Source organism: Marmota monax, unplaced genomic scaffold (genome assembly GCF_021218885.2).
Source record: "Marmota monax isolate L192 unplaced genomic scaffold, Marmota_monax_Labrador192_F-V1.1 WCK01_AAM20220418_F8-fsc00008, whole genome shotgun sequence".
Taxonomy (NCBI): Eukaryota; Metazoa; Chordata; class Mammalia; order Rodentia; family Sciuridae; genus Marmota; species Marmota monax.
In genome coordinates, this window is record NW_026694432.1 from 8,193,050 (window position 1) to 8,220,729 (window position 27,680).

Genomic DNA, 27,680 nt, shown 5'->3' on the forward strand with positions numbered 1-27,680 from the left:
GGCCACTCCTACCTCATCCTCCAAATCTGATTTCCAGGTGGATATATTCTATTTATTGAGAAACAATCCTACATAATGGCTCCTGATTTAAAGTTTATATGGCCTCCCAAAGGACAGTGCCTTCCCTGTGCAAGGTGTTAAGGCCAAGTTTGCACCTTAGCTATGTTTTCAAGATGTTGTTCCAGTGCTTTCTAGAGCCAACAGCAGAAGAATGGTGCAGTAAATAGCAGGATCAGTAGATCACATGGGCAACTTCTTTGTTATAATGTGAATTTATTTGTCTAAAGTGAATTTATGCAGGATCAGATTTTTCAGACTTTGAGTTGTAGTCCTTGGGACAGTAGCAGTGGCAAAGGCCTACAGGTAGGAAAGACAAATCTATACCTGGAATATTTGTCAATTCTAATCAGGATGAAATATCACCCTTTACAGGGTAGCAGTAAATGAACTTGTCACTAAGCCAGTTGATTTCCTTTGAGCATGGTACCATACAGGGGGTACTGGTGTTTGTGGCTAACAGGCTAAACATTGAGCAGTGGAAGAACCAGATGAACCTTAGAAGGGAGGATCCTGTGCTCCTGGAACCATGGGTATCATATTCATGGCTGCTCCATTCACAAGTCCATTGCATAAACACTGATGGCCAAGGACAGAGGCTGGCTGACATCTACTGTCCAGGTGCTTGTTAGTACCACCTCTGTAGTCAGTGCTCATTAGTAGTCATTAGCAGGTAATGCTGAGCTCCTCATAATTTGTGCCCACTCCCAAAGGTCCACCTACATGCCCTTTTATATATTTCCTTGTCTCTAGTCTTCCAATTTGTTCCACCCAAGCCCAAGCCCCTAACCATCAATGGATCCTTTCACTACTGCCTGTAAGTCTGTATGTACATCCTTACTCAGGGTCACTTTTCTCTTCCAAGTGGACGAGGCTCCACCCCTGGGAGTGGGAGTGATGGAGTTGTTTTTAGAATGGTATGTAGTCCTCTGCTAAAGATGGCACGGCCTCACTCCAGAATCCTAGGGGTCTGAACTGAAATTCTCTATTGAGGTACATATCCAAGGCTCCTCACAATACCTTTATCACAGCTGCCATTAATGTTCTGGGCTTTGCCTGGTCATGTGGCCCAAAGGGCAGGGCTGCTTGTATTGCCGATTTAGACCTGTGGCTGGACTTATGCTCCGAATCCCATCAGAACGTGTAATCTTCTATGCCACCCATTTTATAGATGAGAAATTATGTTCAGAGAGGTTAAATAATCGTCAAGGTCTTAGAGCTGGAGAGCTGGAAGGAGGTGGCTCACAGTATTGCCCCTTCTATGCTTTCAGACCTATTTCCAGGATATCTATGAATAGAAGAAAAACTCACCTGTGGCTGATTGCATGTGGATGAATTGGCTCGCCCTTGACATGCCAGATGTAGATCAGTTTTAGTTTTTCAAAATAGGCTGTGACTCAGGTACCTGTATTGTTCAAGGACAGGCGCTGGTGCTGTGTCCTTCCCTGACTCAGTAAGTGATTCAGACTGAGAGTTGGCTAAATTGGGGAGGACTTTGGGATCGCATTATAACCCTTTAGGTATTCATCTTATCCCCTAGCTAAGAATAGATCAGGACCAAGAATAAACCCTACTGAAGTTGTCCTCTTCCACTAGAGGTGTGAGGGTTTTTTTTTGTCCCCTGCATATAGGGATCACTGCATTTTGAACTCGACTCTTTCTTCTGTCCAGTTGCCCTTGGACTGACTGGAACATTAAGGAATTGGTTGGCTCAGAAAGGTTAATTCACATGCCCAAGCTATTTATGCAGGAGCTGGGTTTGGACCCCAGATGATTCAGCTCCACCGAGTCAGACCAGGCCCATGCCATAAATAAATTTGATATTTATTGACAATGATTGATGAGAAACTAATACATACTTGTTTAGCTGTGTCTTAGGGAATTTACAACTGTTTGGATCAGGATCCATATAGTAACAATATTGGATTTCATTCTACTTTATTTGATAAGGTGAACTTTTAATGATTGACATAAAGATTACTCTGGTAAACCTTTATGTTCTTTAACAAATTAGAATAAAAAACAAACAAACAAAAAGACCCAAAATATTTATGTTCTTGGGACTCAGGAGAGTTCTTTTAACTTTTATTCATATTAGTTTATAGACTAGTGAGAGGTAGAATTTTAGAAAGTATGGTAAAAATATAAATAACTCTTCTGATTTTATTGAGTGAAGTTGAAAAATAAATCACTGAGTCCTTTAAGGTTAATATAATTTATTTTATATGTTCATTTAACTTCTTAATTTATTGATATATATCTCAAGACATATATCAATAATATATATTTATATATGATATATAAAAATAATATTATATATTTTTATATTATATTTATATATGTGATTTTATATATCACATATAAAAACATTATATATGTAATATTTTATGCAAATAAAACATATACTTTTGACTTAAAGAAGAATTTTATATATTTAAATATTTTTATATTTAAATATTTATTTTATATTTAAATATTTTATATTTATTATATGCAAAATAAACATATACTTTTGACTTAAAAAAGAATCTAGGCTCCTTCCCCAGTCTTCCTAAATAAGTCTTCTAACTACCCAAGCAACTCACTCCCAGTCTGCCCTGAGCAGAGGAGGAGAAGTTTGGAGCATTGTGTAAATGAACAAGATCCAAAAATGGGAGCCCCTTCCAAGTCCTCTCCATGGTTCACATTATAGTGCCAATAGTATGTTCTTAGTGTGGGTCAAACCTGTGAAAGTTTATATTTGAACAGAAAGTAAATTTCAAACTCCATCCCTAACTTTTGGGCTCTTACCTCCTTTTATTTCCATTAGGGGAGATACCTTTGAGTCCTGCCTGCCTTTCCACCTGGCCAAAGTGGTTGCCTCTGTATCCTAGCAGGAGAGAGAGGACAGCCTTGGCCTTCTTCAAGCATCCCGCACACATATGTGGGAATAAGACAATGAGTCACAATATTTAGATCATCAGATATTTGTGATTATTTTATATGGCTGCTCCATCAGCCTGCCTAATGTGGAGAGCCCTGAGGTTTCTTGTTTAGGACCAGCCTGCATTTCTCCTAAGAACTCACAGGCCCCTGGACTACTTCACTTCTCGTCCTGCCCATACACAAAACAGACAGTGGGCCGCAGGTGGGCGAAGGGACTTTGTTAACTACCACAGCCCAGTCTCCTTTCCATACAGGCAGTAGGAGTGCATGCTTGGCTTCTTCAGTCTCTTGCAGCCAGGCCTCAACAGATGCAAAATATTTCTGGGTTTGGGCTAAAGGTCGAAATCCAGTGGGATGCTGCCTTTGCTTTTCACCTCACCTGACTGTCAGAGTTTCCCACAGGACTGGCGTCTAAACCTGGAAGCAATTGACATTCGAGCCTGGTGGTGTTGGCAACAAAGATGTAATGACTCCCCTGGTGAATCCAGCCTTTGCTGTTGTTCGGCTTCTGCAGGGAAGCAAATCCTGGCTCTCAGTGTGGATCATTTGGGAGGGAAAAAAAATGGCCTTCCTGTCTCTTTTGACTATAGAAGGGTTGCAGAATTTTCCTTCAGCTTCAGATCTTCGCCATCAATACTTTAAGTCCCGGAGGCCCTTTTCTAACCAGGCTAACCCCTGAGTCATTCCCGAATGCTCCCTTCTCCCATGATGATTGTATTCCTCTGTCCGTTCACAATTTTAATTATGAGTTTACTCAATGGGCTTCCCTTCGGGTTAACTTCTCCTGGTAACTCATTAAACCTCTGAGTCACACATTCATTATTATAGAGAGGACCAAAATGAAAGAACAAGAAGGAGCTGTGCCCTGGGAGAAACCCGGGGTGGCTCGCTGTGGTTAGGTGTGACTGAGCATCTGAAATCTGTCTCTTCTCCCCTTTGGGGAAGGTGTCCTGCGTTGAGTGATGCTGTACTTAATGCAGTGAGGTCATTGGTTGTGGCTGAGTCTAATGTGAGTTTTTGCTGTCCTATGACACCAGCTTATAATTCTGGTTAAAGCTCTTCCCTCCTATCTAACTATGCCCTCCGACCTTAGGTGGTCTCTAAACAAGGATGTGATTACTCATTAAAAAGGAAGCCCAGAGGCGGAGGTAGGAGGATCATGTGTTCAAAGCCAGACTCAGCAACTTAGTAAGGCCCTACGCAACTCAGTGAGACCCTGTCTCTAAATAAAAAATGCAAAAAAGTGCTGGAGATGTGCCTCAGTAGTTAAGTGCCCCTGGGTTCAATCCCTAAAAATGTATCCCAATCATAATTTGTATCTTTGAAAGAACATTAAAGGGAACCAATTCATAACCCACAAAGACACTTCTTAATATTTCCTTTCCTTCCCACTACAAATTTTCCAAAACCACCCCTCCCACCAGCCCTCCAAGTCATTTCTTTCCTTTCTTATCCCCTCCCCAAGGTGAGTTAGGTCTTTGGGCCTGGACAGGACACTCCTTTGTAAAATGGGTGATCTGTTGTCAAGATTAACTGAGATAAAACTTGTCAATACCACCCATATCATACTGGGACACTGTAAATACTCTAAAGGTTGGCTATTATAATGTTCAATTCAGTCTTCCTAGCCTCAATTTTGATTTCTTCCCTCTGATGGCATCAAAATCTGGAAGCTGAGAAAATGGTTTCTAAATAAGAGTAACAATAGATGTCATTTACTGAGTATGACTTGTGTCCCAGGCACTATGCGAAATCCTTTATGTGCATTATCTCTTTAATCCTCACCCCAGCCCTGAGGGACAGCTGCTGTGATTATCCCCATTTCACAAATGAGGAAACTCAAGACTTAGAGAGATGAAGCAGCTTGCCCTAGGCCACAGAGCTGGTACTGGTGGAGCTGCATGCAGCCTTATGTACTTCCAAGGCCTCAGTTTCATGGCTTTGCAAAAATTTGCAAATAAGTGTTGCCCATGAGAGTTTTGACTATCGAAGACCAGTGCCTCATGTTCAGAGACTTGGGAACCTCAGAACAAGTGGCTTGTTCTTGCCATGCTGGATCAGCCCCCACAGGCTAGGGTGAAATCACCTGGCCTGTGCCAAGATGAACCCTCTGAAGTTCTCCTTGGCTTTCAGAGTTAGAGATAAATGTATTTCTCTGCAAAGGCTGGCATTTATTTCTTAATAATCAAGTTAGAAACGGATGTAGTCTCCCTAATCAGCAAAACAAAGGTTTTCTGTACTTTTATATGTGCTGGAAACTACTAATGAGTTCTTGGGGATTTATCACTGACTCTAGAATAGAAGTAGAAGCCAGGATTTTTGGAGTCAGTGAAAACAGGGTTTTGCCAAGATACTTCAGCTGCAAGGGAACCTTTAAATATTCCACACATCCGGTGCTGCATCTGTGCGGGGGAATTTGAGGATGAGCTGATGTGGATGCCCGAGCCCTGCACAAAATCCTTCTCCTCCAGATGTTCTGGGGCCTCCTGTGCAGGCCCTTTGTAGCCCTTGCAGATTGGCCCCTTGGGTGGCTCTGCAGCTGAAGGTCCCCTCTCTAGGCACAGTACCATTTGCACAACTCATTTACCCCAGAGGCCACTGAAGAATGTGGACTTCTGCACCAAGTTTGGGGGTTCCCAAAAGTCTGTGTGTCCAAGACTCAGCAGCAAGGGTGGCTGCTAAGACTGGGGTCCTGTAACTGATGCCCGTTTCTGCTTCACCTGAGAGTCAAATGCCATTATTATTGGTGGCAACTCTTTGCTATTCCTCCTTCTCCTGCCTCCTCCTCCTTCTGCTCTTTCATCCCTTTTCTTCTTCCCCTCTTTCTCCCCATCTTACTTCTGCCCCCTTTTTCTCCTTTGAAAATATGAATAACAGAAAAGAAAATGTCAAGCTTCTTCTCTGGGAAAACACCAAATGGTAGATGACGCAGAGCAGTGGGAGGTCCCAGGGCATAGGGATGGGTGGCCATGGTGGCTTCCGTGGAGGCTTTGGCCACAATGGGGCAGGAGCAGTGGCTGCTAGAGGAGGCAAGGCTGAAGACAAGGAGTGGATTCTTGTCACCAAGTTGGGCCACCTGGTTAAGGACTTGAAGATCAAGTCCCTGGAGGAGAACTTGATCTTCTGTTTGCCCATCAAGGAGTCTGAGATCATTGACTTTTTCCTGGGGGCATAACTCAAGGATGAGGTTTTGAAGATCATGGCTGTGCAGATGCATGGCTGTGCAGATTCGTGCTGGCCAGCGCACCCGGTTCAAGGAGTTTGTAGCTATCAGGGATTACGACAGCTCCAAGGAGGTAGCCACTCTATCCGAGGGGCCATCATCCTGGCCAAGCTCTCCATTGTTTCTGTGTGGAGAGGGCTATTGGGGGAACAAGACTGGCAAGTCCCACACCCTTGCAAGGGGACAGGATATTGTGGTTCTGTGCTGGTGTGGCTCATCCCTGCCCCCAGAGGTACTGGCCTTGTCCCAGCCCCTGTGCCCACGAAGCTGCTGCTGATGGCTAGTATTGATGACTGCTACATTTCTGCCAGGGGCTACACTGCCACCTTGGGCAATTTCATCTAGGCCATCTTTGATGCCAGCCCCCAAAAAACAGCTATCTCTGGAAAGAAACTGTGTTCACCAAGCCTCCCTATTAGGAATTCACTGACCATCTTGTGAAAACCCACACCAGAGTCTCTGCACAGAAGACCCAGCCTCCAGCTGTGGCTACAACAGAGGGTTTTTATACAAAAAAATTAAAGTGAATGAAACCTGAAAAAAAAAATGTCAAAATGTGGCTGATCATTCACTCACGCATTCATTCATTCCTCAAACATTTATAAAGCACTTGCTCTAAGCTGAGCATGGAATGGGGGATACAAAGGTAAATAAGAAATGCTCTCTATGGGATGTGTGTAGTTCAGGAATGCTGTGGTTAGGTGTATCCCCAAAAGGCTCTTGTGTTGGCATCCTGGTCCCTAGAGTGACAATGTTAAAAGGTAGTGGGACCTTTAAGAGGTGGGGCTTAGTGGGAGGTCATTAGTTATTGGGGGGGGGGGCATGACCTCAGAGGGAATTAACGTAATTCTCATGAAACTCCAGTCTTGCTCTCTGGCTTCCTGCCTTGCTATGTGATCTCCCTTTCTCTGTCTCTTGAACCCCACCTCTGTGATTCCATTTGCCATGAGACCTTCAGCAGAGCCAAGCAGAAGCCAGCACCATGCCCTTGAATCTCCAGAACTATGAACTATGTAAATAAATGTCTTTTCTTTACACATTTCCCCGACATAAGTATTTTTCTATGGTAACAAAAACCAGACTAATACAAGAGGGAAAAGGCAGACATCTGACAGTTTTAACAAATACCATGTTCCCAGCACTTACTGTGCACCTGGCATTGTGCTGAGTTACCCTTTCACTGGATCATCTCATTTAATCCTCAAAGAAACACTCTGAGGGGGAATTCTGGCACTTGATCCTCTTATCCATGAGGCTGAAGCAAAGACAGATTAAATAATTGGCCTAAAGTCGCACCACCAGCATGTCACAGATCTCACTTGAGCCCAGGCCGTTCTAACTCCAGCATCAGCATTACAAACAGTTCTGCTGCCTCTTACTTAATTACAGCACACTAAGACAGCATCACATAAGTAGGGTCTAGCAGAAGTGCAATCTGAAGCCTGGGAATTCACAGTACATGAGCTGGACGACGGGTAGTGATAAGAGAAGAGCCCAGAAAGGCAGCTAGACCAAGACTGTGAAGGGCCTCGCATCCAGTACTCACAAGGTAGAGTTTGTCCTGTAGGCAGTGGAATAATATGGCACCTTCTGAGAAGAGAAGGAAATGATCAGACTTACATACTAGACAGTCATTGTTTAAAAATAGGTAGAGAATATAGTCCCACAATTAAAAATCCCTGAGTGTTAGGTGTTTGGAATATAAATGATGCAGCCTTTTTCCTCTTTAGTCTTTTATGTGTTTTCTGAATTTTCTTTATTGAGCTCATTTTCTTCATTTAAATAACGCACAGATATTTTACATGTGTATATGCATACCCAGGTGTAAAGAGTTGGTGTGTTGGAGAGGGCGAGTTGGTGGCAGTCCAGAGGCAGGGGTGCTGTGAGGAGGGAAACTTGCTGGTGAGACCACGGAGAAAGCAGTTGGGGGGTCTAGGGCAAGTAAAGGGCTTTGCAGAGACTGGATCTAACTTGATCCATTAATCCTCAGTCCCTCTCCCAGAGCCTAGCAGGCCCCGCACACCTCACGAATACACATTAGTCAACGAATGAATGCGCAAAAGAGGAAAATCGCCACGTGGTTGGAGAAGAGGGCATGGATCTGAGGAAGATTTTTGAGAGACAACCTCCAGGAACCACATCATGGTGCAATGAGGATGCAGTTTCTTCCTTAAAAAGCAAGGAAATTGTCTTCTGATATGTGGTAGAAAATGTGGGAAGAAATTCACAAAGGGAGATGTAAGGGATGATGACTGTTTTGAATATGTTGACTCTGATGTTAAATGGAGAAAACAAATGTACCCACTTGCTGCAAAATCCAAATTGGGCATGGAAGTCAGATGGAATGGAGAGAGTATATACCTTGAGGGATGATAGTCCTGGGGTAGCGTGGCTGCTTTACGGAAGGGCAGGAGAATCACATTGAGAAGTGTCTTAAAAATCTTCCAGTCCACAGTCCCTCTGTCCCCATTGTCAGAGAATTCCTAGTTGTCCAAGTAACTTAATTCTAACTTCATGATTTATTTTATTTTTTTATTTGTTTTAATTAGTTACACGTGACTGTACAATGACCTTGACATATCATATATTTGAATCACATGGGATAATATCTCATTTTTCTGAGTATACAGGTTGCAGAATCACATTGATCATGCAGTCACATATATACACATAGTAATAATAATGTCTGTTTCATTCTACTATCCTTCCTATCTCCCCAACCCCTTCATGTTTTAATTGCTATTTATTTTATTGCGTTATATATGCCCACCAAGTGTACAAGTTCAGAGTTTGTAAAATTTTCACCAAATTAATACTTCTATTCTCTCCCTCTGGGACCAGGAATGGAACCTGAGCCATGATAAGAACAACAAAAATCTTACTTTTCCTACTTACAGTCAGTCTTTGCCTGTCCATCAAGTATAAACGTTATTCTGACTTACATCATCATAGACAAATCTTTCCTGGCTTGAATCTTTGAATATATGGAATCATTCAGCACATTTTCTCTTTTTCTTTTTGTCTGACTTTTCCCCCTAAACATTATGTTGTTGAATTTCATCGTTGTGGGTTTCATGAATGAAGTCTGTTCTTTCTTGTTTTCTTATCATTGCATTGGATGTCTGTGCTACAGTGGAATATATCCTTCTATTGCTGGTGAATATTTGGAATATTTGGGTTGTTTGTAACTCAGGGCTACAAGACTTTTATGAATAGTCTTGATTATTCTATTTTGAAAGACCCAAACCCTTATTTTTTTTTTGTTCTGTATATATTCAGGTATGAAATTACTGGGGCACAGGGCATATGCATGCTTAACTTTTATAATCACTGCATAACAATTTGTAATTTGCTCAAATTTACATTTTCATCAACAGTTTATGCAGTTTATTTTGTTCCATGTCCTCATCAACGCTTAATATTTGTATTTAACTTTCCTGAAAGGTGTGTAGTAATATCTCACTGTGGTTTTAATTGAATTTCCTGATGGCTAATGATACTGAGTTTCTTTTCTTACTGGCCATTTATCTGTTCTTTTTTTTCTTATGAAGTGTTGGTTTAAATATTTTGTTGGTTGATGGAAAGCCCATGCTTGATAACTCCAATATATGGATTATCAGTGGATCTGTCTTTGTTCTCTGTTTTTCTCTTGGCTTTCTGTGGTTTGGTTCTGTTTCCTAGAATGCTTGGTAGTTCACATTGTATCTGGACATTATGTATGAACTACTGTAGAGCTTGTGGATGATTTATCTTCCTTCAGATAGCATAGCATTTAATTTTCCCAGATAGAGTATGATAAAATCACCTTAGTCCTGTTTAGATTGGTCTATTTCTGGTTTGTTCTTCATCATAAATCTCTTCCAGAATTTAAATTAAAAGTCTGGTGTTTAATAAGTCCCCGCTTCTTAGTGATCCCTGAATCCCAATTTTTGTCTTTCCCATGAGTCTGCTTTCATTCTAGGCTGCTGGTTTGTATTTGGCCTCTACGCTTTCCTTGTGTATTATTGAATATACTAAGGGGAAAGCGTGGTCCTGGACAGGGGCCTCCCTTCAGTGAATATTTTGACTCCCTAGGATCTTAGATCCTTTACTGTTGGCTTGTTCTCCAACATGTTCAAGCAGTTAACTTGGGTGAATGTGTATGTGTGTGTGTGTGTGTGTGTGTGTCTGTAAGTGGGATTTTGTTTAGCTTCCACAGATGCGCTTAGCTAGAGTGTTAGTCTGATAGTAGCTACTCCATCACAGATGGAAGAATAAGCATCTATCCACATTCTGAATAATTTTTAGAAGGTCATTTCAATAACTTCTTCCTTCTTTCAGTATTTTTTGGTAGAAAAAAGTATTAAATCATAGCTGCCATGAAACTTTACACAACCCTAATGAACTGGAGCAAAAACACAACCTAGATACATACATTTATAAATATTGGATTAATGTTGTACATAAGATATTACCTTACTTTCCCGTTTTTGTTTTGTTCAGTACTGGGGATTGAACCTAGGGACACTCTTCACTGAGTTACATCTCCAACTCTTTTTATATTTATTTTTTATTTTGAGACACAGGGTCTTTCCAAGTTGTCCAGACTATCCTTGAACTTGCAATCCTCCTGCTCATCCTCTAAAATCATGGAGATTACAAATGTGTGGCACTGTGACAGGCCCCATCTGATTTTAAAAATGTTACTCTCTATATCCAAATATTAATACACATTCAGGAATTTTTTTTTAAAAAAATCTTGCTCAAAATTCCTAACTCTAGCTTTTTGCACTCAATGACAAAATATCACAAAATAAACAAAATTGATGTTTTACTTGAAGTCATTCCGCTAGTCTTCAGGGTATAGGCCATACGTTATCAACTGGCCCCCTATAGTAGATGCTTGTGAGGGACCCCATCAGCTACTCACCTATGCGGACCAGGTGGTAGATGCGCTTGTATAGCTGATATAAGATGGAGTCCCCACAGATAAGTTTTGTCCAACAAATCATACACTCTGGCACCTCTTCTTTGATCCATCTGTTTCAGCATCATAAACTTCTTTAGGCAGATTCTCTATAATGCTACTTGTTTGAGCTACTCTAATTTGTTTATCTTCAGTCAGCTGAGTTGCTAGTTGAGGCTGGTGAGGTGTTGGAAGATGGGAGAAAACTGGGACTTGTTCTTGATCCACCTGTGAGGCTCTTGCTCTGCCTGTGGGGGTTCCTGCTCATAGACAGCACCCAATGTGAGTCACTGAGGGTAGTGCCCTATCTTTTGAGGCTGATGAGGGTTTGTACACAGTTTGGGCAGTCGTTGAGGGAAGTTTTACCAGAAACCATACCTTTTACCAGAAACCAAGTAGATGGAAAATTCAAGTCTCTGTGGAGGCAACCTCAGTACACAGTGCTTGGCCTTTCTTACAAGAAAGCCCCTTCTTCCAGTGTTTACTTGTTTTTGTGGTCAAGGACTTCAGTATGTCTCTCTATACTTTCTGGGTGGCAAGAGAAAAGCAAAACCATGTGTTAGAAATGTGGGGGTTTCTAATGCAACCAGGAGCAGAAAGTAGGGGGCTGGATTCTAATTATTTTTCCTCCCTTCCTCCTGTAAGGTACCAATATGGCTATAGTGGTCACTGTCTAGCATAGTATGCCTTCAATTTCTGGGCAGATATATTAAGTATTTAAACAAAAACAGGTTTCTTTGTTAAGAAAGCATCAATTTCACTTACATACACCAATAAGACCATTTGCTATACCAAGAACTAAAAGAATTTAAGATGTAGAGTTTCACTTTTTATTAACTGAATTAATTTAAAACTTTTATGATTAATTAAATTTAATTAGATTACATTTACCTTTTTAGAGCAATTTTAGGTTGACAAAAAAAAATCCATCTGCATGTGCAGTGAACTCCTCATATATCCCTTCTTTTCCTCATACCATTTACATCTCAAATTATTGTGGTAAAAGATGCAGTTTCAAAACTGAGTCTAAGATGCATTCATTTCAAGTGGCTTCTCAGCCTCAGCAGTAGCTCACAGTGTAGACATGGAGGGGAGGACATAGGGGCAGAGCATTTTACTCAGAAGTACAAATACAAATATTATGGATCAATGCAAGTATAAAGCTTTGATTAGGAGCAAGCATCAGAAATTTAGAAACACCTTTTAAATCAATCAACTTTGTCTAACTCCTGGTTATACAAAACCCAGGGTGGCATATGGTCCCAGGGTAGAATGTTTCTGTTGGACATACTCTTGGGGAGCAAGAGTATGGTACCATGTTCTAAGCAAAAAGCCAAGTCTTTTCCCCAGGTGATCCTTAATGGCTCTGGAGAGGACAGCCTTGGCTAAAATTGTGGTGCATTAATAAAATGAGGCAGCATTAGAAACATTCCCAAAGGGCTCATTTCCCTTGCTTAAAAATTTTTAAATTGTGGTAAAAATATACATGATATAAAATTTACCATTTTCACCACTTTTAAGTGTAGAGTGCGATGGCATTAAGTATATTCAGATTGTGTGACCCACCACCATCTCTAGAACCATATATTTTTTACACCATTGAAACTCTGTACCCATTAAACAAAAACTCTCCATTCTCTCTTCTACTCTTCATCCTAGCCTCTCGCAACCACCATTCCACTTTTGGTTTCTATGAATTTGACTACTCTAGGCACCTCATATAAATGGAATCATACAGTGTTTGTCCCTGTATGACTGACTTATTTCACTTAACATTATGCCTTCAAGATTTATCATGCTGTGGTGTGTGTTGAAATTTCTTTCCCTGTTAAGATAGACCATGTTTTGTTTATCCTTTCATTGCCAATGGACATTAGATTGCTTCCATTTTTATTTTTGTTTTCTAACTAGAAAGTGACTCTCTGGTGAGGTATTTTACATATTATCAAGGAACTATGGCTTCCTTGAATTCTTTGGAATAAATATAAAATTTTCAGACAATAATTTTTCAATGCTAGAAGAATCGTCCAATTTATGTTGTAGTAAGTCTAGGGACTGAATAAGGTGGGTTTCCAAAATCCATCAGAGGAGGAAAAACATCCTCAAAGACACATGGTCCAGTGGGGGAAATAATGATTATGTTAATCATATGTGGGCAGAGGAGATGGGAGGGACATCCAGGAGTAAGTTGGCAATGTTTGGCCAGGGCAGAGAGAAGAGAATTGAATCTAGGACGAGGAATCTGGATACAGAGGGTAAGTGGTAGGATGCCACTAAAAGATTGCACATTGTTTTGTTATTTATGGATTAGCTTATTTTCTATTCAAGTAAAATATTTACATTCTTTTAAAGTTAATACTGTAAAATATGGTATATTCAAACCAATCTAGCTTCCTTTCCCCTCCCCATTGTTCATTTCTTTCTCCCATAGGTAATTAATTTTTGTTAGGTTTGGATTTACTTTCCATTACTTCTTTTTGAAAATATAAGCAAATATGTTTATCTGTTCATCTTGTTATTTTTTAATTCAAAAGTAGCATACTGTGCACATTCTTCTGCATCTTACATGTTCACTTAATTCCTTCATGACAGTGTACAGAGATTTTCCTTATGTCTTTCTGTATCTGCATAACATGCCAGTATGTGAAAGTATCATAGTTTATTTAACTTGTCCACTATTGATGAGCATTTGGGTATTATTTTGATTTATTTGCTGTTATAAATTGTACTTCAGTGAATAGCCTTGTGCACATGTCATTTTATGAGGTGCATTGTGTTTTGGGGATAGATTCCTAGGTCAAAGAGTCAAGGCATAAGCAATTTTGCTGTATTTTGCAAAACAACAACAACAAAAAAACTCTACAGAAGTTGTAGCAGTTTGCATTTTTGCTAGAAAAGTGTGCAAATCTATTTCTTCAGGCAGTCCAGCAGAATATACTGTCAAATTTTGGATTTTAGCCAAAAGTTCTGATAAAGGGCAAATGTTTCTTGGTGTCATTCTGATTTTCATTCATAGAAGCTACTAGTATTTTAGGGAAAAATTGGTGGAACTTAACAATTAATTAAATGTGGAGATCAATGAGAAGGAGAGTCAAAGGATTAAAAAAGGTCAAGGAGAAGCAGACATAGGTGGCAATTTACTGTTTGAGTTTCTCAGGGGATGTATTCATTAGACCCTTGGAGCTAAGAAAGAGGTCACTACCTCCACCTAAAGATATGGTTGAAACTGTGAGATTGCATAAATTGCCAAATGTGGAAATGTAGATGAGAAGAAGTGCAAGAAAATATATTTCTAAAACAGGTACAGTTGGATCAATCAAATTATCTACCTTGTCTATGTCCCCTTCCTTTTAAGTTATGATTGAGGTTTATAATTTTTATTTATCTGTTGTATCCCTTTGTGAAATACTTGAAAAGATAGTGACAAATGAAAGGCCCTGGCCCCTTGTCATTCACACTGTGGTTCTGAGATCCAGGAGCAGGGACATCACCTGTCAGCTTGTTAGAAATGCAGAAGCTAGGTCACAGCCTGTAGCTGGTTGTGGCCACCTTGCTGGGAGGGAGGTGGTGGAGCCAGTAATGCCTGGGAATCCCCTCTGGGAACATTATGGAAGTACCCTTGGAAAAGCCCAAAATCTAGAGGAAGGAGCCCCAAAAAAACTTTATGGATAGCAGAATTTCTTATAAGACATTATGGACCTGGACTTCCCTTACAGAGTTGTTATGAAGACTTCAATGAGGTAAACCAAAAGCATATCCCACAACGCTGGCATGATAGGAGGAAGTCAAGGCACCACCATGACTCAGACAGGAAAACAGAAACCACAGGCAACAGTGCTGTGATGACCCCATGCTCCCAACTCCCCAGAAAAGCAAAAATGAAAGAAAAACTAAATGGAGACACTGAAGAAGGATTTGATAGACTTTCAGATGAATTTCTACATCTCATAAGTCAAGAAGAAAAAAAATCTATCAATGAAGAGACTCATGAACATGGGAAAAAATTGAAGTGAGTGTCATCCTTAAAAAGTTCCACTCATAAGTCAGGTGATAATAAATTAGAGGAGATCCCAACATATGAACAGAAAGGAGGAGCCTTCTCCAATTTCTTCACTTCTGAAGAAACTATAAAGCTCATGTAAGGTAAAGGGTAACATCTTTCTTTCCTATTCAAGTTGGGACCTTTGGTCTTATATATGAGGGAAAAGATTGAATTACCAAGCATGGACAGGAACAGGAAAGACATTCCCTTTTGCCAAACCTTAGATGAAAGGCTCAAAAGAAACCAAGAAACAATTTTTTAAAAGCAGCTCACCAAAGGTACTTGTTTTGACTCCAACAAGGAAACTGGCAAACCAAATAACCAAACGCTTCAGAGATATAACTAGGAAACATAGTGTGGTTGTTTTATGGTGGAACAGCTTATCTAAGCCAAATTAATTATATTCAAAGTGACATTTGCATCTTGGTTGGGACTCCTGGTCGTACCAAAGGTCATCTGAAGAATGATTATTTGGATCTTTCTAAACTAAGCTGTTCTGCACTTGATGAAGTGAATTGAATGTTAGAAATGTTAGATTTAGGTTTTGCTGAATGAGTTAAAGGTATTATCCATGAATCCTATGAAAATGATTCTGAAGACAATCCTCAGACTTCACTTTGTCTGCATTGGTATACAAACTTGCAGGGAAGAAAATACATGAATACATGCAGCCCAGATACGAACAAGTTGACTGTGTTGGAAAAGTGACTCAGAAGGCTGCAAGTACTATGGAACCTTTGGCTTCCCAGTGTCATTGGTCTCAGAGGCCAGCAATTATTGGAGATGTCCTTCAGGTACACTGTGGTGATGAAAGGAGCGCTATTGTATTCTGTGAGACCAAGAAGAATATAACTGAAATGACCATGAATCCACATGAAACAGAATTCCCAGTGTTTCCATGTGGCTGTTGCATGGTCAAAAGAGAAGTTACACTGAAAGGCTTCCAAGAAGGTGGTTTTCAAGCTTGGGTGGCAACCAAAATGTCTGTCCATGGTTTGGACATTCTCGAGGTTGATCTGGTGATTCAGAGTTCTCCTTCATAGGATGTTAATCCTATATCCATCACTCTGGAGGCATAAGTATAGCTGACCAGACAAGAATTTGCATATTTTTATCAACCAAGAGAAAGAAGTCAACTAAGATATGTGGAACAAAAAACAGGAATTGCTTTTTTTTTTAAAGAGCCATAGCACATTTATTTTCACCTACACTTAGTATTCAACCTTGTGAATATACAGAAATAATTGCCATTCATCTTCCTAAAAGTTGATAATAGGGGTGGCACTTGATTTCCTTTTGCTTTGCTGGGATGAACAGTTCTACTTTAAATATACCTTTACACATCTCAGTGTTGTACCCAACAGCAAATAACTGATAACAATTGGAATTTTGCATAGAATAAATAAATTTTAACTTGGTGCAAACAATGCCAATGTGTTTTCCTAATGAAAACATGAGCAACTTGATCTTTTTTTAATAATTGTTCTATTTTTAAAATTTTTTATTTGTTTTAATTAGTCATTCATGATAGTAGAATGCATTTATGTACTTTGATATATCATACATAGTTGGGATATAATTTCTCATTTTTCTGAGTGTACATGTTACAGAATCATATTGGTCATGTAGTCACATATATACATACAGTAATAATGTCTGTTTCATTCTACTATCTTTCCTATCCCCACATCCCCTCCCATTCCCTCCCGTCATTTCCCTCTAAGGTAATGCTATTCTTCCCTAGTGTCCCCTGCTTTACTGTGAATTAGCATCTGCATATTAGAGAAAACATTCAGGCTGTGGTTTTATAGGATTGGCTTATTTTGCTTAGTATGATATTCTCTAACTCCAACCATTTACTGGCAAATTCCATAATTTTACTCTTCTTTAAAGCTGAGTAATATTCCATTGAGTGTATATACCACATTTTCTTTATACATTCATCCATTGAGGGAAACCTAGGTTGGTTCCATAGTCTAGCTATTGTGAATTGAGTTGCTATAAACATTGATGTGGCTGCATCACTATATGTGCTGATTTTAAGACCTTTGGGTATAAACCAAGGAGTGGAATAGCTGGGTCAAATAGTGGTTCCATTCCCAATTTTCTGAGGAATCTCCATACTGCTTTCCATAGTGATTGACCAATTTGCAGTCCCACCAGCAATGTATGAGTATGCCTTTTTTACTACATCCTCGCCGACATTTATTGTTGCCTGTATTCTTGATAATTGCCATTCTGACAGGAATGAGATGAAATCTTAGAGTAGTTTTGATTTGCTATTTCTCTAATTGCTTAGAGATATTGAACACTTTTTCATATATTTGTTGATTAATTGTATTTCTTCTTCTGTGAAGTGTCTTTTCAGTTCCCTAGCCCATTTATTGATTGATTATTTGGATTTTTAGTGTTAATTTCTTTTAGTTCTTTATATATCCTAGAGATTAATGCTTTATTGGAGGTAAATTTGGTAAAGATTTTCTCCCAATCTGTAGGTTCTCTTCTCACTTTATTAATTGTTTCCTTTGCTGAGAAAAAGCTTTACTTTTAAATGCATAGGTGTTTCTAAAATTTAGTTAAATCAAAAAGCATGAGTGCCATCAGTTCTCTGGATTTTATTTCTTATGCTGATGTAGATTTTTCCTGATCATCAGTGCATATACTGATAGAAGAGAAAGAAGCAGTGGCTACAGCCTCACACAAATTTCTGGTACGTTGAACCTTGAACCATGATCTCTTATCAGCTCTGATAAGCATTTTGTGACCATGATTCTGGAAAGCCCAGAAGAAATCCCAGATGTCAGCTGAGCTTGGAAATAACTTAACAGAAAGCTAAGCAGTAATGCTGTGTCCCACAGGGCCAGAATATGCCCCCTGAAAGATATTTGCTTTGCTGTTCCTACATCAGATCCAGAAAGGTTACAGGCAGAGTGGATGACTGAATGCCCTAAGTACCCTCCACTAAAATTGAAGAATATTATGATGGGGATACTCTTCTAATTCTAAGCAAAGAAATGACTGATCAAGTGGCAGGTCTGGTCAGGCAGGCTGGTCAGGTGGCCAGGCAGGGAGATAGAATTGACCAGGGGAGTTGGTCAGGAAGTCATCAAGATGGTAGAAGAGAGAGTAGGGACAGAAATCAATTGAGAAGTGGGGGCCAAATGGAGTCAGTTTACCAGTATGAGCTCACCTATTTCTGCCTAATCATGTACATTATCCCCCAAATCTTAGGTCATCATAAAGAAGTTAGTCCTAGTTTTTTAATAGTTGTAAACAAATGTACTTTCCAGCTATACCTTTGAATTTAGAAAACCTCCTTAAAAAATAAGAAATGCATAAACTCTGGGCTGGGACTGTAGCTCAGTGGCAGAGTACTTGCCTAGCATACAGGGAAGCACTGGGTTTTATCCTTAGCACCACATAAAAATAAATAAAATAAAGGCAGGCTGTCTGTCTACAACCAAAAAAATTTTTTAAAAAAACAAACAAACAAACAAAAAAAAAACAACTCAGGTTGCACCCTAGACCTATGACTCAGAATCTGCATTTTCTCAAATTTCATAAACAATGCCCTTTTGAACAGTTCGACTTCCCTGGACAAAATTGAAACACAGTTTTATTGGTTGTGCCTTAAATTTGCAATTTCAAATCATAGCAAGACCCTGTATTTCCTACCATGTTTCTCTAGTGGAACAGCTTTTATAGTCCCACGGGGATTATTCAATTCCTTCTCCCTTCTGCAAATCTCTCACTCACCCTCCCTTTTTTATTCTCAAGGTTCTTCCCTATTTTATTTATTTATTTTGACCATGATTTTATTTATACATAGGCCACCTTGATACAAAAAAAAAGTGCTGTGGCAACTTACAAAAATATATAAAGTACCATAGAATAAAAATCTCCCCTATTCTAGGCAGAAATTAGAAGCCATCAGTGAGTACTCTTTTACAGTGCCACCACTGTATTTTCACCAAGCCAGCATCTACACCTCCTCTCCTTCTCTATATAGTGTTGGAAGAAGTGGCCCTCCTTAGGTCAAAGACCTCTCTGTGTATGCCTACATTCTGAATCCCCTTCTCTAGATGTCTTTTGGTCATCTTCCCTTCCATGGGTCCCTCTTTTCTGGATCATTCCCATCAGTAGGAAAGCCTGATCTGCTATCAACTCTCTTTTTAAAAATCACTCTTTCCATAACCACTTATCTCCCTCTGACCACGGGCCTGTTTCTTTGTTTCCCTTCACTATAAAACTTCTTGAAAGAATTGTTGTTATGCTGTTTCTAACCCTCTGCTGTCCCTCCACTTTCCAGTTCACTTCAGTCTGGCCTCCACCTCTGCCTTGTTGGTATACCTGCTCTTGTTGAGGCTCCCAGGGACCCCAGGTCGTCAAATCCAATAGATACTTCCAGAAAAATCTCACACAGCTGACCATCTTTTTCGTCTTGCAGTAGACACGCTTGGGTTCCCTGGGACACCCTGCCCTGATGACCACCCTGCTCCCACTGCTCTCCCTCCGCCTGCCTCCTCTACGTGACCACTTGGAGTAACCCTCTTTCCTTTCTTTCTCCATGCTTTCCATAGAGGGAACATCCATTTCACAGCTCCCCATAACCCTCCTTTTCCCTTTGCCTGATACTCAGCTCGTTTTCCTGCATTTACACTGCCTGCCCGTCCTCTGTGGGCGTTGGTGTTTCTGATCACTCTCAGCCCAGATGCTGTTGCTATTCATGGAAGCATTTTCCTAAGAGTTGGTTCCACATTTCCCCCTGCAGTGTCTGTCAGTGCCTTGAGAGTAATAGAAATGGAATTTATTGAAAGAATAAAAAGCAAATACATACCTGTGTGCATATATACAAGGAGTCTTGAAAATCTAAAATTTAAAATATATTTACCTTGAAGAAGATGCAAAAGTGAGAATGTCTAAAATAGTGTTGGGCACTTAATGAGCCTTTGAGGTTTGGTTAACTGATTGAATAGTAGCAATATCTATAGGTTCCTAATATGGCAAAGATCTTAATGAGTATCACTCTCATTGTTTGAAAGGATGTTGAAGTATCTCTATTTTAAATGATTCAACTCAATTTATGCATTTTATTAGACATGGAAATAGTTTAAGAAGCAATGAATATCAAGGTATCCATAAAGTGATAGACTAGTGACTTTTGATTAATAATATAAATGTTATAAACAAAATATTTTCATATTAAGATGAGCATATCTTAATACAAATATATGTTTTGTGTGTGTGTCAAAAATAATTTTTATTAATGTTGCTAAATGAAAGTATTGATACTGTAGGTGAGAGCAAATGAAGAGAATTCAAAAGGAAAAAGAAAGGAAGACAGACCTCCACAGATCAGCAATGCTTTATTAAGCAATGGAGGGGCACATTTTCAAGAGCAAAAATGTGACAGGCTACAATGAGAGTCTGTTTTGTAGGGTTTAGCTGGGGAGGTCATGGGAGGTGTTGATCAGTTACTTTTGGCGGGCTTACTTTCAGGGAGCAGGGGCATTTTGGCAGATAAGGGAGATTGCAACAGGTCAGATTCCTGAGCTTCCTTTTTCCCTGAGGGTATTGTTAAGTCTCCATTTCCTTCATTCCACACTCTAAAAGGGGCTTCATGAGTTGGGGTGACATCATCATATCTGGCTACTTCCTGCTGGGAAGGGTGTCACTGGGACACCTTCTAGAGTCTGAAGGATGAACATAGCTCTCACATGTTCTTGGGTGGTGGCCTGGTGATGGTGAAGACATGTTTTTTTAGAAACCTCTGGAATAGATTAACAAAACATGGAAAAAGGGAGAGAAATAAGATAATCAGGAGAATGGGGGTCATAATGGGACCAATCCAGGTCGGGAGTCCTCCCCACCATCCAGGGGAGGAGGAGGTGGTTGCTAGGTTAGTGCCTTGTTTCTTTAGCTTCCTTATCTTTTATGTTAATAAGTCAGAAATAGTAACTTATATTACTATTTCTGACTTATTAATATAAAAACAGAAATCTTCTTCCAGATATAAGCATAATCCTCCTTTTTCCATGAGAACTAAATCTAGACCGCTCAGGTTTGGAAGGATGACAGTAGCCAGAGAGTCCACTCTATCTTGGATGTCATTCATTTGGGAAGTTATATTGTCAAGTGATTCCCTAAGGGCCCTGGACAATTGCTCATACTTGTCTAGGGATACCCCAAGACCAGCTGTTCCTGTGGCTGCCCCTGTGAGGACTCTGAGACCCACAAGGATGGGAATCAGGCCAGGGTTCCGCCACCCGCGATGGAGAAAATGGGTGACAGGGATAGGAATAATAGAGGTGTCCTGGGTGTAGGGTAAAGGAGGAACTGCTAAGGCAGTACAGGTTCCCATCCGATTGGAGGGAAGGTATAGGTAGACCTGACCCCCACATAGGAAGAATACTCCCTGCTTATATTCCAGGCCTCCCTAGGAATTAGAGCAGAGAAGCAGTTCTAACTGATCTGTATTCAGCTCACTGTGATAAACTGTCAGGTGGTGCTTAGATGTGCTGCTATAAGTGGTATAGTTTGGTGTTAGCAGTAGAGGGAATCAGATGTTCAGAGGTGAGTCTTCCCATGTTATGGTGGAGGAAGAGAAAGTAAGGGTAAGAGGTGGGAAGCCCTCTGCAATCATTGTTTTGAAGAGGTTCAGGGTAGCATAAGCCGTAAGTGGGGCCCCCTGGTTTCTGGGGATTCAACCTTGACAAAAGGCTGATGTTGTGGATGTGGTCAGCCCTGATATAGCCTGAAAAGGGGTGTATTAAAGTGGGTGAGTAGATTTGATTCATTGTCATATCCTCCTGTAGTGGTAGGCGTTTATATGGGTAGAGCGAGTGAGAATAGTTAGGGTGAGGGAGCAGTTTGGGTAAGCACCCCGGGGGTTTCCTCCCTGAAAAGAAGGCAACAAATGAAGAGGGGCTTGGGATTGAGGAAGACCTTGAATAATATGGCTGAAAGTAGGGGGCAGGGTCTGGAGAGTGGTGGAGTATGAGTTAAGTTGTTGGGTTAGCGTCTGGAAAGCTGTTGGCTGTTTTAGGGACATTAGATTGGCATTCTTTTGGAGAGAACGTAGAACCCTTGTATAGATGGTGATAGAGCCGCATAGAACTTGTAGCTCAAATGTTGAGGGGCACAGGGATGAAGAGCCATTTAGTGGAAGAAGTCTGAGTATACACCCAACAGGTTGACCGTACTGGGTTAGCCTCAAAGAGGAGGGCAATTGGGGAGTTGAGGAGGAATAAGAGATTTCATAGTTGTGGCCACAGAGCTGGGAGAAGGGGAAGGAGTTGTGGATGAGGCTAGTCCAAGTAGAGCATAAGAATAAGCAGAAGGAAAAGAAAATAATTTGGAGCGGGCAGAAAGGAGAGAGGGTTCCTTGGAGCTATAAGTCAGTAATCCAGGAGAGGAGAGATGGAATGAAGTGGGATGTCCTTTGAAGAGGGGGTATTCCAGACTGTGGGGTTGATCCCAGCTAGTAAGGAATGATCAGGAGGCTTAAGGAGCACAGGGACTAGGTCCAGGTTGGAATGTACTAGAAAGATGGTAGTGGATTGTAAAGGGAGAATGGAGATGGAAGCCTTCAGTTTATGAAGGGGGGATGGGCAGTTTGGCATGACAATGAAAGAGTGGGATAGTGAGAGAGATCCAAATGTACTACAAAAGAGGGAGGTGACTTTAGGGGATGCACAGGGGTCCCAGATACTCCCATAATAGGAGTATTCAGTTTACAAGTAGGTCCATGCCATTGTATCAGAAGGGAAAGACTTGCCTCAGTGTTGACCCCCAAAGAAACTGCCTGTCTGTTCACCATCCCTATAACCTGGGGCTCCTTGGAGTATCACATGAGGTGATGGGGCAGTGGAGTCCAGGCCTCCTCATTCCAGTAATTCAGTGTATGGGACTTGGGGAAAAGTCTGTACCGAGGGCAGGGTGTCCTCCCCTGGGGGCAGTCCATTTTCTAGTGATCCCTTTGTTCACAGTTGGGACAGGGCTTGGTGGGGGGACCTCGGATTTGGGCAGGCTTTTGCCCAGTGTCCCGTCTGTCCACACTAGAAACAGGCCCTGGGAGGAGTACTAGAGGGTTTGGTGAGGCCATGGGCAGCAGGGGCTGATCTGGGGTTATAAATGGCCGAGGCCAATAGTTGATATTTAGCTTTGAGAAGTTTCTCTTTTTCTTTTTTGGCTTCATCCTCCTGATTATTAAGTACGTTGAAAGCAGCATCCAGAAGTTGCTGCTGAGGGGTTTCTTTTTCTAGCTGTCTAAGTTTTTTCAGATATTGGGGGCAGAACAATCAACGAGTTGAACATGGAGAAAGAGAGTACTGGCAGGGGTATGGAGATCCAGGGTCGTATAATTAGTAGTGGCCTCAGTAAGTTGGGCCCAAAACAGTGTGGGGTTTTCATCCAGGCCTTGAGTGATTTCCCTAATTTTATCATAGTTAACCTGAGTATGAGAGTTTTTTTGTCATGACTTCCAGGAGGCAGGTAATCATATGTTGGAGTCAGATAGTTCCCAGGTCTTGAGATTGGTATGTCCAGTTAGATCCAACCGTGGAGAGAGTAGTATCCACCACAGGACTGGCGTGAGGGTTTTGGATATGGAGGAGGTTGGCATGTTCTTTTGCTGCTTGCTAAATTCAGGCACATTCATCAGGGGCAGGGTGGAAATGAGGGTATAATAATTGTCTGCTCAGTTGAGATGGTAAGCCTGACTCAGACGTAGGAATTCCTTTTTAAATTTGGTGGGATTTTCAGAGAATAAACCTAATCTGTCCTTAATTTGGGACATATCTGTCATGGCAAAAGGAATATGGATTTCATATTTCCTTTCAGCCCTGGCCACCGCCCAAAGGGAAAAGGTATTTTATTTAGAGAAGGGTTTTGGATCAAGTGATTGGAGGTAAAGATACGGGGGATGGCGATTGGGGATTTGATATTTTGGGAGGAGGTGAAGATGAGAGGGCAGAAGGTCCTTTAGGCTAATAAGGCATCTGCTATTTTGGGGACAGTAAAGGAAGAAGAAGGTTGGGGGTCAGAGTTTGATTTAGCAGACTTGTAGAGTGGAGAGTCAGTGAGAATCAATTGTAGAGCAGAGCAATGTTGTCATAAAGAGGGATTTGAGCAGAGGTGAAAGAAATCTTGGAGGTAGGGAACTTCAGACCATTTGCCATTTTGTTGGAGGAAATTATCTAAGTTCTGGAGGATTTGGGAGTCAAAGGTCCTAAATTAGGGCAATTAACTTAGGTTGTCTATTTTATATTGAAGCCAGATCTGGGTACTCAGCCTAATATGGCATTTGCTTTTGAGGACAGATTGGAGGTGGAGGATTTTGAGATTTTTAATGGGACAACCTAACAGGGAGTCCTATGGGATGGATTGGTTAGCCCCCATGTTGGAGAGGTTTGACCTGGTGGCGGTGGAGATCAAAATGTTCCTTGATGTCTCCTGTCACTGGACAGAGTTCCACCAGAGAATGAGAGGGCATCCCCTTCTCCAGTCCCAATGGTGGAGGATCCCTGGGGTCAGTATGAGCCAAAATGCAAAGGTTTCAGGCAGAGTGTCTCTGTGAGAGACTGGAAGGGATCTTACCTCTTTGATAAATGAGAAGGCTGGTGTTGCATGTAAGAACAAAATGGCAGAAAGTGACTTCTGATCTGGAGATCTGAATACATAAGATAATAAAGGAATTGGAAAGGATATGGTTAGGAGGAGGATGCCTCCAACACCAACAAAGGACCCAGTTTAGGTCCTTGTTCCATCCATAAGGCAGTAAGGTAGCAAAAATCTAGCCCAGGATTGGGGTCAATTTTGAGTTGCATACCAGCCACCATTGAGCTATAGTGGACTTGGAACATGTGAAGGGCCTCCCTTCTATCAGGAGGAAAGAAACAAATGGTAGGAGATGAGAAGAGAAAAGATGGTAGAAGTTTGTTAGGATAGGAAGGGGTAGAGAGCCCTAAACCCTGTTGTCCTGGGTTTTGGCACCAAATGAAAGTGAATACAAAAAGAAAAAGAAAAGGAGACAGATCTCAATGGATCAGTCATGCTTCATTAAGCATTTTCCCTAAGAGGGAAAATGGTGATGGGCTGCAACAAGGGTCTGGGTTTTATAGGGTTTAGCAGGGCCAGGTCATGGGAGGAGTTGGTCAGTTATTTTTGGCAGGCTTACTTTCTTGTGAGCAGGGGGATTGGGGCAGATAAGAGAAAATTGCAATGGGTCAGATTCTTGAGCTTCCTTTTCCCCTGAGGGTTTTTTAAGTCTCCATTTCCTTCACTAGGTAAGGTCAAGTGCCTCAGACTAAAGTAATCAATAATGTGATTGAATTATTAATAATGAAAATGTATCAATAATGGAAATTGAATAATGGGGGGGGGGTAAATAATGAAGCTGAAGAAAAGTGTTTAGCTAAATGATCTCAGGCAAATCCTATGCTTTCTTCAGCTCTAAAACATGAAGATTGGATTTAATTGTCTCTAAGGTCTTTCCCAGTTATAAAAATTCTGGTCTGCAATGAATCTATACTTCCAGCTCTGTGATTCTGTTGTTTGTCTTTCCAGTGTGTGTTTGATTCTTTTATTTATTTATCTGTCTACCTATTTATTTATTTATGACAGTGGAATGCATTACAATTCTTATTACATATATACAGCACAATTTTTCATATCTCTGGTTGTATACATAGTATATTCACACCAATTCATGTCTTCATACATGTACTTTGGATAATAATGATCATCACATTCAACCATCTTTAATTACCCCATGCCACCCCCATTAAGAAAAAAATACTTGATAAATGCTAATGGAATCCTTCTGTTAGAGAAAGAAAGAGATAGGATCCTAGAGTTTGGTGCCCGCTTCCTCTATAAGTAAATTTTCCTGGTCTTTCAGGGGTGGGGGAAAAGAAGGAGAAGGGAGGGTAAGGGAGGGGAGGAAGAGGAGGAGGGAGAAGAGGAGAGGAGGAGGAAGGGAAGGGGAAGGAGAAAAGAGAAAAGTAAGGAGGGCTACAAGAGATGAGAGAAAAGTGTACAATGTTTCTTTCCTCCTCGGAGAGGGAGGCTCTCCCATCTCACTCAAGGCTTGTCAGCACCTGCATGATGGACAGCACCATGCTGTGAATTTCTAAGGTCTGGCCTTTCTGAGCCCAGGTTCCTGGAGATCACTAATAAAGAATTTTGCATTCTTTAAAAATGAAATGAACGCAGGGAGGGCCACACAGAGGACTTCAAAGATAACATTCTAGACCTTAAATTGAGTGCTTGGTTCAAGAATTTCATTTTTCTATTTTACTTCGTATAATAGCCTGCGTGACATAAATTCTTTTGAACCAGTTATATTTTCCATGACAAAATTAATGCATTAAAATTACATATCACCTTAAAATGAGACATTCTTATTTAAAGAGGGGCTCACCTCCAGAGGAATAATTAAGAGACTATAATATATCAATGCTAAGGGTTTCAGTAAAAAAAAAAACCTTCCTCCTCCTTCCAAGGTGTAAAGTCTTTCAAGTAATGCAAGCAGGTAGTGGTAAATATCCCATGTGAGAATGAGAGTATGGACAGTAAAATAGAAGAAATTCTAGATATTTTGTGGAGCCCAGAAAGACTGGCTTGGATATGACCAGGGAAGTGTTTCATGTTTTAGATCAGCGCTGTCCATTAGAGATACAATGTGAGCTATATGCATGTCTTCAACAGGTAATCAATATAAAAAATATTAGTGAGATATTTCACATCCCTTTTTCACAGTCTTTGAAATCCAGGGTGTATTTGATGCCTATCAACACATCTCAGTTTGTACTAATAACATTTCAAGTGCTCAGTAGCTAGAGGCTATCATTTTGGATTGTGCAAGTCAAGGCCTTGGGTTCTTTTCCATTTTAATACATGTGAACATGAGTTGGATTGTCTACTTAGAAGTCTGAGCAAAAGCTTCTTTGCATGTCATTGGCACTGAAAGAGTCATGTGACTACCTGGAACAAACCTGTGACCAGGATGAAAGAGGCTCACCCAGTGGCTTAGACTGATGTCACATGTTATACCTCAGGAGTGCAGGGTGGGTGGGCCTCACCTGAACTCCGTGTATGGGATAGACTTTTATTTCCAATTATCTGACCTTGAGTAGTAGTGTTGGGAGATTCTGTCCTCCCCATCTGGAAGAAGACCCAAGGCGGACTTTTAGTGGATATTACCTAAAAAATTAGAAGTATAATTCTAGGTGCTATAAAGGGAACACTTTTATTTCATTTTATGTATTTCAGTTTCTTTCTACTAGCATGTAACTATTATATTTTTATTTTTGCTTATAATGAGGAAGATAAACTTTTGTTGTTGTTGTTGTTGTTGTTCTTCCAAATGGGGAAATGATGTAATACTAGGGTGATCAAACATGTTGGTTTGCTTAGAGTAGTCCTGGCTTATACCCATTGTTACAGTGTAATTATCAGCAGAATCCATTTCCCCTGGAGAGCATCCC

The 27,680-nt window shown here is 40.7% G+C and overlaps 1 protein-coding gene and 2 pseudogenes across 2 annotated transcripts in view; all 3 read left to right on the forward strand.

Moving 5' to 3' along the window:
• Nucleotides 1–27,680, forward strand: part of Hivep3 (HIVEP zinc finger 3) — a 490,457-nt gene that overhangs the window by 91,969 nt on the left and 370,808 nt on the right. The gene's annotated exons all lie outside the window — the stretch shown is intronic.
• LOC131423201 (small ribosomal subunit protein uS5-like) lies at nt 2,686–6,983 on the forward strand (annotated as a pseudogene).
• LOC124075399 (ATP-dependent RNA helicase DDX50-like) lies at nt 14,922–21,018 on the forward strand (annotated as a pseudogene).